This window comes from Armigeres subalbatus, chromosome 2, assembly GCF_024139115.2.
Source record: "Armigeres subalbatus isolate Guangzhou_Male chromosome 2, GZ_Asu_2, whole genome shotgun sequence".
Classification (NCBI taxonomy): domain Eukaryota; kingdom Metazoa; phylum Arthropoda; class Insecta; order Diptera; family Culicidae; genus Armigeres; species Armigeres subalbatus.
The window spans coordinates 272,616,157-272,628,286 of NC_085140.1; the positions used below are offsets into that span (position 1 = coordinate 272,616,157).

General features: G+C 39.1%; 1 protein-coding gene across 1 annotated transcript in view; it reads right to left on the reverse strand.

Moving 5' to 3' along the window:
* The window catches only part of LOC134212250 (protein decapentaplegic), a 169,978-nt gene that overhangs the window by 118,831 nt on the left and 39,017 nt on the right, over positions 1-12,130 (reverse strand). The gene's annotated exons all lie outside the window — the stretch shown is intronic.

Sequence of the window (12,130 nt, forward strand, 5' to 3'; positions counted from 1 at the left end):
AAAATGTCATTCAAATGACATTATGTCAAATGACACGTGACATTTTGGAGAGTTTTCACTATCCAGCCTCATATGTAATATTTAGAGCAATGTACCCTTGGACAAAAATATAGCCCTACTCAAGCTTTAGGAGTACATCTAAAATTATGGAATAAATTTGGCTTCTGAAGAAAGTTAAGAACAAATTAGTCAAATGACATGCAAATGACATTTTACAAGCCTGGTCGGAAGTGAACTGACAAATGAAGAAAAATGGACTTCACTAAAAAATTTCGATTATTTTACACTCTGAACTGGAGTCAATTTACAGTTTTTGTTATTCAATGACAATCTCTCCAAGTTAAGTGACTCTTGCGCGGTATGTTCGCAGTCTGGTTAGCCTGATTCAATTTAATCGTGATCTGAGCGATAATGCTGGGATCCACAATATTAAATTCATTCATATTTATCGGCCGCACGCTCATCTCGCTTCACTCAATTTTGGAACAAACTTTATTGTTTATCAAAACTGGCTTAAAACAAAGCAGGAATTTTTAGCCTTGGCATCAATTTTATGTCATGTAGGGGGTCGTTCAAAAATGACGTCCACAGTTTGAGGGGGGAGGGGGGTCAAGCTTTTGTGACAGCGTGTACACTCGGTCGTGACAGAGGGGTCTGAAAATCTCAAAAAGTAGTGGACGTCATATTTGAATCACCCCTAGACATATAGGCAAAAGCATTTAAACACATTGTAGAACAAATTTAACCCTTATGCGGCCAACAAAAAACAGACGTGAGTGGCAGATTGGGTAGCCGTGTACCCGGATATTGACAATTTCATAACTTTTACCATTTTCAACCTATATGAATAATGTTGGCCATTTTGGAGAAGGGAACTTACATGCTTTTTGTCCGTTGCCAAGATTTACATTTTTTGTCTTTTGTAATGCCTTATAGTCGTTAGCAAAAGTCTATCAACCAGTTTCAAATACACAACTTGCTCTTTGCGGTCCTTATATGATATGTTTATTTCATAAAAAAAATCATGGTTGTTGTGTACAAGACACGACCGCTCGACGTAAACTACGTAAAACCAAATCTATACACATGAGAAGGAATTTTTGTCTGTCTGCCTTTATAGACTAGGAAACGGCATGAACATTTGTATGTAGAGGTTTTTGGGAACAATGAAGATTCTTATAATGGTATTAGACCCCTCCTCTTCTGGAAGGAGGACTTCCATATAAATGAAGTACAAATTTCTGCTTTAATCGAGAATTAATCTAAAAAAATGAATCCAAATTTGCAAATTTCGAATACTTAGCCGTTAATGTAAAAAATATATAATTAATCAATTTTAGTTGAAACGAAGCTCGTCGGTTCTGGAAGTATAGTATATTAACAATATATTCCACCTCGTGAGTCTTCATATGTTGAATAATGGGCAGCTGCAGCACTGTCCTATCCAGCTGCTGGAGCCACCCCACAGAGATGAGTGACGTTTAGCGCTCGCACACTAATGTGCAATTCGTCCTATGTGAAAACATGTTTGTTTTCCTTCTGCTCATAACCTTAAAATGACAATGATTTCACAATGATTTCAAAAGAGTCAAAATATATATGGAAATATATTCATTTTTACCCAATCTTTGCTGAGTTGCACCATCTAGGAGTGTTTGTTTTCCTTTTATCGCCACTCACACATTCGGACGTGAGAATCTCAATTCTTACACTACGTTTCACAGTTGAATAATAGATAATACCCTGAAAGTAGGCAATTATTTATGGTTGAAATGCGCTATGTAGGAATGGGAATGGTTATGATTTTTTGATGAGCTTGGAAATTATTGAAGATGCAAAAGGAAAACGGTCCTGTCAGCCACATAAGGGTTAAACTACTACGGTGTGCTATCACTTTTGATATAATTCATGGTCTGCGTAAAAATCTGAATAGAAGCATTTGTATTTTAACACTTTTTTTTAAATAAATGCCATCGCCGGATATTTTGTTCGTATTTTTGCTAAAATCAAATCACATAGAGTTGTGCGTGGTATCTTTCTAGCGTGTGTTTGATATGCTCACAAACACATTCTCTCGCTCTATTCCGAAGTGTGCTGCTGTCAAAGAAAACTAACAGTCCCGATTTTATTTAGTGAAACATAGAGCAAATATTGCATAAATTTGCTCTTTGTGGTGATAATCAAGTGGTGATAAAGTGTAAAAAGTAGTTTACGTACTTAATTTGTCGTGTCATACGCAATAAAGAGGAGAAACAGGCGATTCAAAAAAGTAAGTAACAGTTTGCTTTTCGTGCGCTGGTTTCTTTGGCAATGCAATAATAACAAGGATTTCGTAGGCGCAAATTTGTTTCGGTGATTAACACAACAAATCTTGCTACTTTTACACAAACAACTTATTCAAATGAAAGCTTAGACTTGAAATTGTGTGACTGAATCAAAATTATGTTCATAAATAGCACATGTTTGCTGGAAAACGCAAATATTGTTGAGGGTGCCAACAACTTTCGCACCCTGCCAATGCCGTATTCTACCCTAGATGGAATTTTGAGTAGGATGTAAGAAATTGAGCTGGAGAATCAAATAAGCTCTACTAACACGTGTTTATATCTACAACTTGAAGCAAGTGAAAAATATTACTATTCTAAATGATGTTTTCACTCATGTAATAGGAACTTGGTCAAATTTGAACATGATGCAATAGTGTCCGGTAATCGGGGACACTTTTCTGAACCGTGAAAATTTTCACCAAAATTCATCATCAAAATACATCGTCGAAAAACGTGTTCAAATGATCAAATTAATATAGTTTGTATGAATCATCAGTGATCATATTTTGTATATATGGTATACAAGAGAGTTTTTCGTTAAATGGCTTATGTGTCCGGCACTGGGGGATCCCCCCCCAAATGCTTCTTTGAATGGAAATTTCCATATTTTTAAATTTCATCTTCTTGATTTTTTGTGGAAAGTTTTTAATTTCTTTGTGGAGAAAAATATTTGTTTCATGGAAAATCTGCTAATGTCACTAATATCAATTTAGAAATTTTGTAATTTCTTAATGTAAAATTTTATTTTCTTTATGAAAAATTCTTCTACTGTAATTACTATTTTTACTGATTCCTTTATTGACAACTAGTTGTATGTACCCGGCTTTGCTCGTGGACCCCTTTGAGGAATTCGAGCAATTAGTTTTCAGAGAATTGTACAAATGCAAAAAACCTCGAATGAACTAAAGCAAGGGGAATTAAAATTATGCCGTCCATTAAGCCTTACATACATTATGTCTAACGTTATTATGCTTAACATACTCAACTTATACAGGAACTCGCACTTGACACCACCTCCACATCATCCCCTTTTCCCAATGACCGTCCCACCCCATCTATAATCATCTGCTAACATTAGATAATAGGAGTTCCAATCAGTACTGCAATTTCTCATTTTCAATGAGAGATATCACGCGATGTTCACATATCTATAGAAACGCGAAGGATGAATTGGATGCCAACAATTTCAAAAAATATTTGTTTCTTGACAGGGCATAAAATTGTACAATATCTGCTTTATTTTTGTGTTTATTACCACTTTCGACTCGAAGAATTAAAGGAATATGATACATTTATCGACTACAGTGAACTCTCCCTAACTCGGTGTTCCATAACTCGATATTTTCCCTTGCTCGATGAAATTCATAGTCCCTTGAATCTAGCATACTGTATTCGCTCCGTATGTCGATATCTCCCTTACTCGATGTTCTCTAAGTCGTTGTAATTTTCCAATGCACTTTCACCTCGCTAACTCGATGTTGTTGGATACAATTACATGCACGATATAGGGTAAATCACTATTTGGGCCTATTTTCATATAATTTTTAAAAAGTCTCCCATTTATCTCGCACAATATTTTTAACCATTTATTTTACTTTTAATTGATCCAATTTTTGAAAATAAAAATGTAGATTTCAAACATCAGTCCTTTGTTGCAACACCACTAAGACGAAGTGGGTTTTTCCACTTTTACAAGACGGTATCATCAAAGAAACACTTACCTGAAAATCGTCACAGTGCTCGATACAATTATTGCTTTAAGCTGTTAATCACCATACAATAATGCTTAACTCACGCACTTCAATCCGTCCTATACGTATCGTATCATTAGAACTTAGAAAACTAGAACTTATAAAAACACATTAGAAAACATTTAAAAATGTATTCTGTAAAAATGTAATTTTTCCACTAACTTCTCCCTACTCAACATTTTCCGAATTATCATCTCTCGCTCCTTGCTTCTGTTCATGTTACTACTCACAACCTACTTCTCACTTCGTAACTATCACTTCTCCCACCCGGTCCAATATTATCTTCCTTAGATAAAGAAGATTTGTAAAAAAAACTTGGTTGAATTTGAACAAGAAGTTCAGGAGTTACTATCTATTTATTTATTGTATTGATACCTCCATCTCACTTCTAGACCAACATTTGAAAAGGACGTAACAGCCAAAATTTATTCCTTCTGATCCTTCGTCCACATTTATAGCTATATATGTAGACAAAGAATCAGAAGTAATAAATTTTGGCAGCTACGCCCATTTTAAATGTTGGTCTAGACTTATAGTCTTGATGAAGTTTGATGGGAGAAAAGCTAGCTTGACCATCAAATCAGCTTGAGGTAATTTTTAAAGTTGATTTGAGTTGATCAAAAACTAAACAATACCCTTCCCCACACAGCATCACCCTCTTCCAATGACTCACCAACCATAATTTCTTCTATTTCTTCTATAATTTCTCCTTAGAATACACTGAGCAAAATAAAAATGGCACCACCATGTTTTTACTAAAATTTTCTGAAATTATATCACTCGAATTGAAGTTCTCCAATGAAACCATAATGCTGTGTAAAATATTGCTTTTTGCTGTTGAAACAATTCGATGATAATTGGAAGTTGCAAAACTTTATGGAGCTCTACAGCTACCATGGGAAAAAAGGGTTAAAAAAAACCTCGCACACAATAAATATTTAAACGTTTACCAAGGTGACTTCCCATAAATCACCTTCTCAACCAACCATCTTTTTCCGTGGCGCTCACAGAGATGCAGAGGATTCCTCGGTCTCTTCTAGCAATGAGTGTCAAACTCATTTTCCTCTCCTAATTCTAAATTTACTGTAAGGACGAGGCTAGCATCATTATTGGTTTTGATTAATGGAACCCCAAATCATGTACAGCAGCGATTCTCAACCTTTTCCTTGGGAGATACCCCTTCAAACTTTTGCATTAATTGAGGTACCCCCTCTCGAAATTAGCCTTCCAATCCTCTTGAAAGAATAATTCCGAGCCCTTTGAAAGGAGGAAGCTCTTTTCAGCTTTTGAATCCCTTCAATGTAGGCTTCCGCGCCTCTTGATCCTCTTGTAGAGAGGCTTCCGAGCCTCACGAAAGGAGCCTTCCGAGCCTCTTGAAAGAAGGCTTCTGAGCTTCTTGAAAGGGGGCTTCCGAGCCTCTTGAAAGAAGGTCTTCGAGCCTCATGAAAGGATCTTGAAAGAAGGCTTCCGAGCCTAGAAGGAGGTTTTTGAGCCCCTTGAAAGGAGGCTTTTGAGCCTCTTGAAAGGAGGCTTCCGAGCCTCTTGGAAGGAGGCTTCCGAGCCTCTTGAAAGGAGGCTTCCGAGCCTCTTGGAAGGAGGCTTCCGAGCCTCTTGGAAGGAGGCTTCCGAGCCTCTTGGAAGGAGGCTTCTGAGCCTCTTGGAAGGAGGCTTCTGAGCCTCTTGGAGGGAGGCTTCTGAGCCTCTTGGAAGGAAGCTTGAGCCTCTTGTAAGGAGGCTTCTGAGCCTCTTGGAAGGAGGCTTCCAGCCTCTTGGAAGGAGGCTTCTGAGCCTCTTGGAAGGAGGCTTCCGAGCCTCTTGAAAGGAGGCTTCCGAGCCTCTTGAAAGGAGGCTTCCGAGCCTCTTGAAAGGAGGCTTCCAAGCCTCTTGAAAGGAGGCTTCCAAGCCTCTTGAAAGGAGGCTTCCAAGCCTCTTGAAAGGAGGCTTCCGAGCCTCTTAAAAGGAGGCTTCCGAGCCTCTTGAAAGGAGGCTTCCGAGCCTCTTGAAAGGAGGCTTCCGAGCCTCTTGAAAGGAGGCTTCCGAGCCTCTTGAAAGGAGGCTTCCGAGCCTCTTGAAAGGAGGCTTCCGAGCCTCTTAAAAGGAGGCTTCCGAGTTTCTTGAAAGAAGCCTTCCGAGCCTCTTGAAAAGAGGTTTTTGAGCCTCTTGAAAAGAGGATTTTGAGCCTCTAGAAAAGGAGGCTTTTGAGCCTCTTGAAAGGATGATTTCAAGCCTTTTGAAAGGAGGCTTCCGAGCCTCTTGAAAGGAGGCTTCCATGCCTCTTGAAAAGGAGCCTTCCGAGCCTCTTGGAAAGAGGCTTTTGACCCTTTTTGAAGGAGGCTTTTGAGCCTCTTGAAAGGAGGCTTCTGAGCCTGGAAGGAGGTTTTTGAGCCTCTTGAAAGGAGGCTTCTGAGCCTCTTGAAAAGAGGCTTCCGAGCCTCTTGAAAGGAGGCCTCCGAGCCTTTTGAAAGGAGGCTTTTGAGCCTCTATAAAAGAAGGCTTTTAAGCCTTTAGAAAAGAAGGCTTTTGAGCCTCGTGAAAGGAGTCTTCCGAGCATCTTGAATATAGGCTTCCAAGCCTCTTGAGAGGAGGCTTCCGAGCCTCTTTGAAAGAGGCTTTTCAGCCACTTGAAAGGATGTTTCTGAGCCTCTTGAAAAATGGCTTCCGAACCTTTTGAAAGGAGGCTTCCGAGTCTCTTAAAAGGAGCCTCTTATACTATCGACAGACATATGATTTCCGCACAATGATTTTCGTATCACGCTGTACGCGTACAGTAACAAGATGACACACATCTTTTCTTTCCAGCACCGTTGTATCTTTTTGTCAGCTGTTTCTACCGCTTTCCAAAACTATATGTTTCATCAAAATGTATAGAAATCATAAACTGTTACTATAGTTTTTATGAGTATTACACAATATTTACCCATATTTTTTTAATAAATTGTGAATTCGCGTCAGCAGTTCATTCATCGATATGAAAACATAATAGTTTTCCAATTCTTCGTACAGGTATTTTAGCAGAAATATGCGAGTTCTTGTAAATATTCCGCAGGGCAATTATTTCTGCGGACGTTAGTCACTCTGTTCTATGGTTTGGGGTGATTTCAGTGCAAACGGCACTGATCGTTTAACTCATTTGGACATTTTGAAAAATAAAGCCAGCACCGTTCAATTGGCTCATAGATCAAATTTCAAATTTGTCCAAAACAACGGTAAAAACATTCTACCCATCTAAAAAGTAGATGCTGACTAATGGAAAATCAAAGATCCCGCGTTCTTCCCAATCCCCAAACCTCATTCCAATCAAAACCCATGGGATCCTTGCACAAAATGTTCGAAATCACACGATACAGAACTCAAACCATTGAATATCATGCAAAAGTGACGGTCTTCCCGGAAGGAAGACATCTTCAGAGCGTAATTGGGTTGTTTAGGAGAGAAAAATATGAAAAATGTTTTTTATAGTCTAACATAAAGAGCATGCTTTGCTGATCTCCAACAAATTTTTATTTTGTTTGTAAACTTTTTATTTACATTTTTATACAGTAAACAATAAGCCATTTCAATCAATAGAATGACAGTTGGCCCATGCAGCATAAGAACAATTTTTTAGTCCCATATAAATTTAAAATGCAAAATAAAAATAGTTCCTAGGCTCAGTTTTTTATGCAGATTCTGAATATGTAAAAACATATATACCTCTAAACAACCCAATTGTAGCAAATAATGGGCTTACGAATGATTATTTTGCCAATGTTGCGAAAAATATCACCCGGAATTGCAGAAAAACGATTTTTACTCAGTCAGCTTGCAAATGTTTGTTTTTATTTCATATGTCAAACGGCGTATTTGACATTTCAAACAACAAATTATGTTCTGTTTCGTACAATACAACGGTCGAAGGGCAGGGTACGGAAATCATCGTGCTATCGTGATACCAGCGTGATTTTGGGTGACAGACATATGATTTTATGCTGTACAGTGATATTGGTATCATATATGTGTCACAAGTATTAAAAGGAGGCTTACGAGCCTCTTGAAAGGAGGCTTACGACCCTCTTGAAAGAAGGCTTACGAGCCTCTCAAAAGGAGGCTTACGATCCTCTTGAAAGGAGGCAACCTATCCACTTGAAAGGAGGAGGCTTCCGAGCCTCTTGAAAGGAGGCCTCCGAGCTGCTTGGGAGAAGGCTTCCGAGAAGCGTAGAAGGATGCTTCTAATCCTCTTGCAACAAAGCAACCGAGCATTAGTGAAAAAAAAATCATTTTGTTCATTCGACGTTTTGCACGTTCGATCTTTTATTCCGCAGCCTTTCATACATTGTACTGGTTGTGGAAGGCAGAATTCAATTGGAATTTATTGATCGCATTGCATATTATGGTCAATATATTTTTTTAAATAAAAATACACAATTATCAATACTGTATCAATGAGTTTCGATTGGAATTGTACTACGTCCGCCATTACGCGTTTTTGTCCGAGGTACCCCCTAGGGCCAGCGAAGGTACCCCCAGGGGTACATGTACCCCAGGTTGAGAACCGCTGATGTACAGTAATAATAGCTTCGATGGGATGCTTTCGACTGTTGCGCTAAATTTTGTTTAACAATTATCGACTCTTTCCTTGGCTCTTTCATTCTATAAAACATCTAAAACGTTATTGCGTCTATTATCGGACGTTTCCATGAAATATACACCGAAACGTCGGAAAATAGACGCAATAACCTTTTAGCTGCTTTATAAGACTGAAAGAGCTGATAATAGTCAAACAAAAGTAATAATAGCTTTCTAACCCCAAGAAGACTCCAATTGGTGAACTCTGCATATTTGTTGGTTCTCCGCCAATCGCGACTTTACTAGTGTACAGTCAATCAAGCTAATCTAAGCTAAGGTATTTTTAAAACGCCATTTCAAATATATGAAATTGTATTAAATCAGCCCTATCAGCCGAAAACCGAACATACTAAACCGGCATTCCCTTCGTAGAAACCATAATCAAATTACATGTTGTATTCTCTGTCCTCTGTCTGCCAAACACTACTCAAATTAATGAACGCCGCAGATCCGACAACTCTTGAAAGAAAACAAAAAACTTACGTCCCAGAAATCCCGTCGACAACAATAAACGGTCTAATAAGGGAAACCCCTCCTTTGTATTATCCGAATAGAGACGAAATTCCCACATGCCGCAAAGGCAACCATAAGTCAGGGGTCAACATTTTGCCAGACAGCTTGACTCCACAGCATCCGAGCACGCAGCTCTATCCATACGCCGGCCTATTGTTGTCTGCTACTTTTTCTTTATGTCTAGAAGATGGTCGTCACCAGCTCAGGTCTTTTTGCCAGTCTCGCAGTAGAATTGTTCAAGAAGCTAGCAGATTTTGCCGCGCAACAGATTCACCCAAGTGCGTTGTGTTCGATCGGTCGGTAATTTGAGACCCATCAAGATGGGCATTCTTGGTCCCGATCCCGGTTCGATAGAGCGGTCTTTCTCTCTGCTCATCGCCGGCTTTGTCTTCCCGGGAATTGTTGTGTGTGCCGCAGCACGCGTTGTTTAGAGGAAAAGAACATTTCCAAGGAACACAATGAAGCTGATTGTCGGCTGCCATATGTGTGCAATGATCGCCCGTCACTTGTGGAGGCTGCTGCTGCCGTTGTTGATTGCTCTTTTGTGGAACACACGGCTGAAGATCCTTCTTCCACCAAACAGCTCTTCAATCTAACTTCGACTCTATGGGCATGGTACCTACACCTTCGAGGGGGCGTGAAGAGGCTTTCGATAGGAAAAACAAATATTTGAAGAAAACAACGCGCAGGCTTCGCATATTGCCTTCGGAGTTCGGAGCGGTTGATTGATAGACCCCTGGTGGAACTCTGACGAGGAAGAGTTTTTAATGAGAAATTATTGGCTCAAGAGCTGTGGAATTCCAGGAATTTGTGCAAGCTTGATCGGTTATTGGTGTTGCAAGCTCGCCGCTGCGGTTGAACTAAGAAAGGGTATAGGATAGACAAACGAATTTAAACTATGAGCAGATTGGAAATTAATTAAAGCAGGATTCATATAAAATAATGTAATACATATGAATTTTATGAAAACAATTTACTATTAGACATAGTGTAATATTTATAACCTTTACATAGTTGTCTAAAGTTTTAAATTCAGATTTCTAAAAAAAACTATAACATAGTCGCGAAAGTGAACGAAAAGTCTGCAAATATCTTATTAATAATAAATAATTTTCATTTGTTTGAGTTAGACGTTAGCATTGTGGATTTCCACAGAAACCCGTGTAAATTCGCTTTGGTCATCTTCAGCACGTGGGACAACATTATGATTAAATAAACACTATAGCTATGCTGATGCTAACCGTAAGTCTGTCTTATCTCTATTGGAAATCATGTAAAGATGTGCTCGTATTGTGATTTGCTATGATCTCTTTGAAACAGAGCTGAGCTAGTGTGTAGTGATGCATTCGTTGGATATGGGGAGAGGAAAATCAATCTTCTAATCCCGCGATCGCTTCGTATGTGGATGCGCAATTACCACATGCCCTCGTTCAAGTGACATGATAATTTATTAATTGTTTGATCAAATACATTTCAGTCAAGCTAAATAACCAATAAATTTCCCTTGATTATAGATAAATTTCACTTAACAACTTTCCCTTTCGGAATCGGGCTTCGGCAGCCGCTTTGGTTGGCATCGAGTGGCAACCAACAACGTCGGTATGCAGAGCAGGGTCCCAGATATGTAGTTTTGAGCAGTCGTCGACGTTGCGGTTGCTCTGCTGCCGTAATGGCTGGATCACTCAAAGGCTTCAACGCCTCAAGTAGGAAAATGAAAAGATATATGAGCTTATCTAGCGCTAAGCAGTGCAGACCTGCTGAAGGTATGTTTTCCATTAGCGCCGGGTGTAATAAATAATTCGGAAGTGAAAAAGACATGAGTGAATGACTCGCTGCACTGGCTGCAGCTCCAGTGCTCTCACATCTACTTTGGGTAAACCGAATGCGCGTTGATCTAAACGAGTCCGGTCGTCGTCTATTCGTCCGTCCATCCATCTAACCATCTGTCTTGTCTGCAATTGCACCTCGAATACGTTGACTTGTGACTCGGATTCCATGTGTGTGACACTCTAGTTAACACTTGGCAGCATCTAGCCAACAGTCACAGATTGACCATTAAGATTGTTAACCCACTTTCGTAAGACCCTTTCTTCGACGATGTGAAGTGCGTTCACTCGGCAACTGAAGAATCCAACCGAAGAAGCAGGAGGACACATAATCCCGGCTGTAACGCGGCGCGGCAAACTGTCTGTCACATGTTTGCTTGATGATGGGGAAAACGATATCAAATTGCTGCTTATTCAACCTTCCGTTCAGATTGTGTTTAATTGTAGCGCTTACACAATTGCGTAATGCGTTCGTTTATACGATCAATGTGGAAGATGTATGAAAGCGTAAAATATTACGCAGTAGACGTGTTTTGCTAAGAGAAGAAATTTCAAACAATACCTATGTTAAACATTGCGACACGATTGCATATTTGTACAACACTAAGAAAAATTCATTTTCGAAGTCTTTATTAGATATAGTGCAAAGTCGATTACTTACTGTAGCAATGTGGTAAAGTTTATAGTAAACTAATAACTTTACAGTTGACAGCCAGTTTTCTCAATACTGAAACTAAATTAAAACTATTGAAAGTTCAGTCTTTCCTATTTCTATCCCATTTCTATTACCGCGAGCTTCAGGTTGCGTTGCATTAAATGCATGTGTTTTCGATTTGAACAAGTTTGACCATGTTTCACATTTGCAGTTAAAATTAATTGGATGTTCTTTTGAAAATTTTGCGAAACTTAGAGCTTGTCTTGCAATTCATAACATAATGACTAGGGTGGCTCAAATTAGTATGGGAAAAACTTTTCCTAACTTTTTTTGATGGGCCGCCTCTTATCAGGTTCTATTTGATGCCCTGATGCTCTGGACAAAATTTCAGCCAAATCGGTCAACGTTTGGGCGGTGCTAAACTCGTTGGAAGTTTATATGGAAAAATGTAAG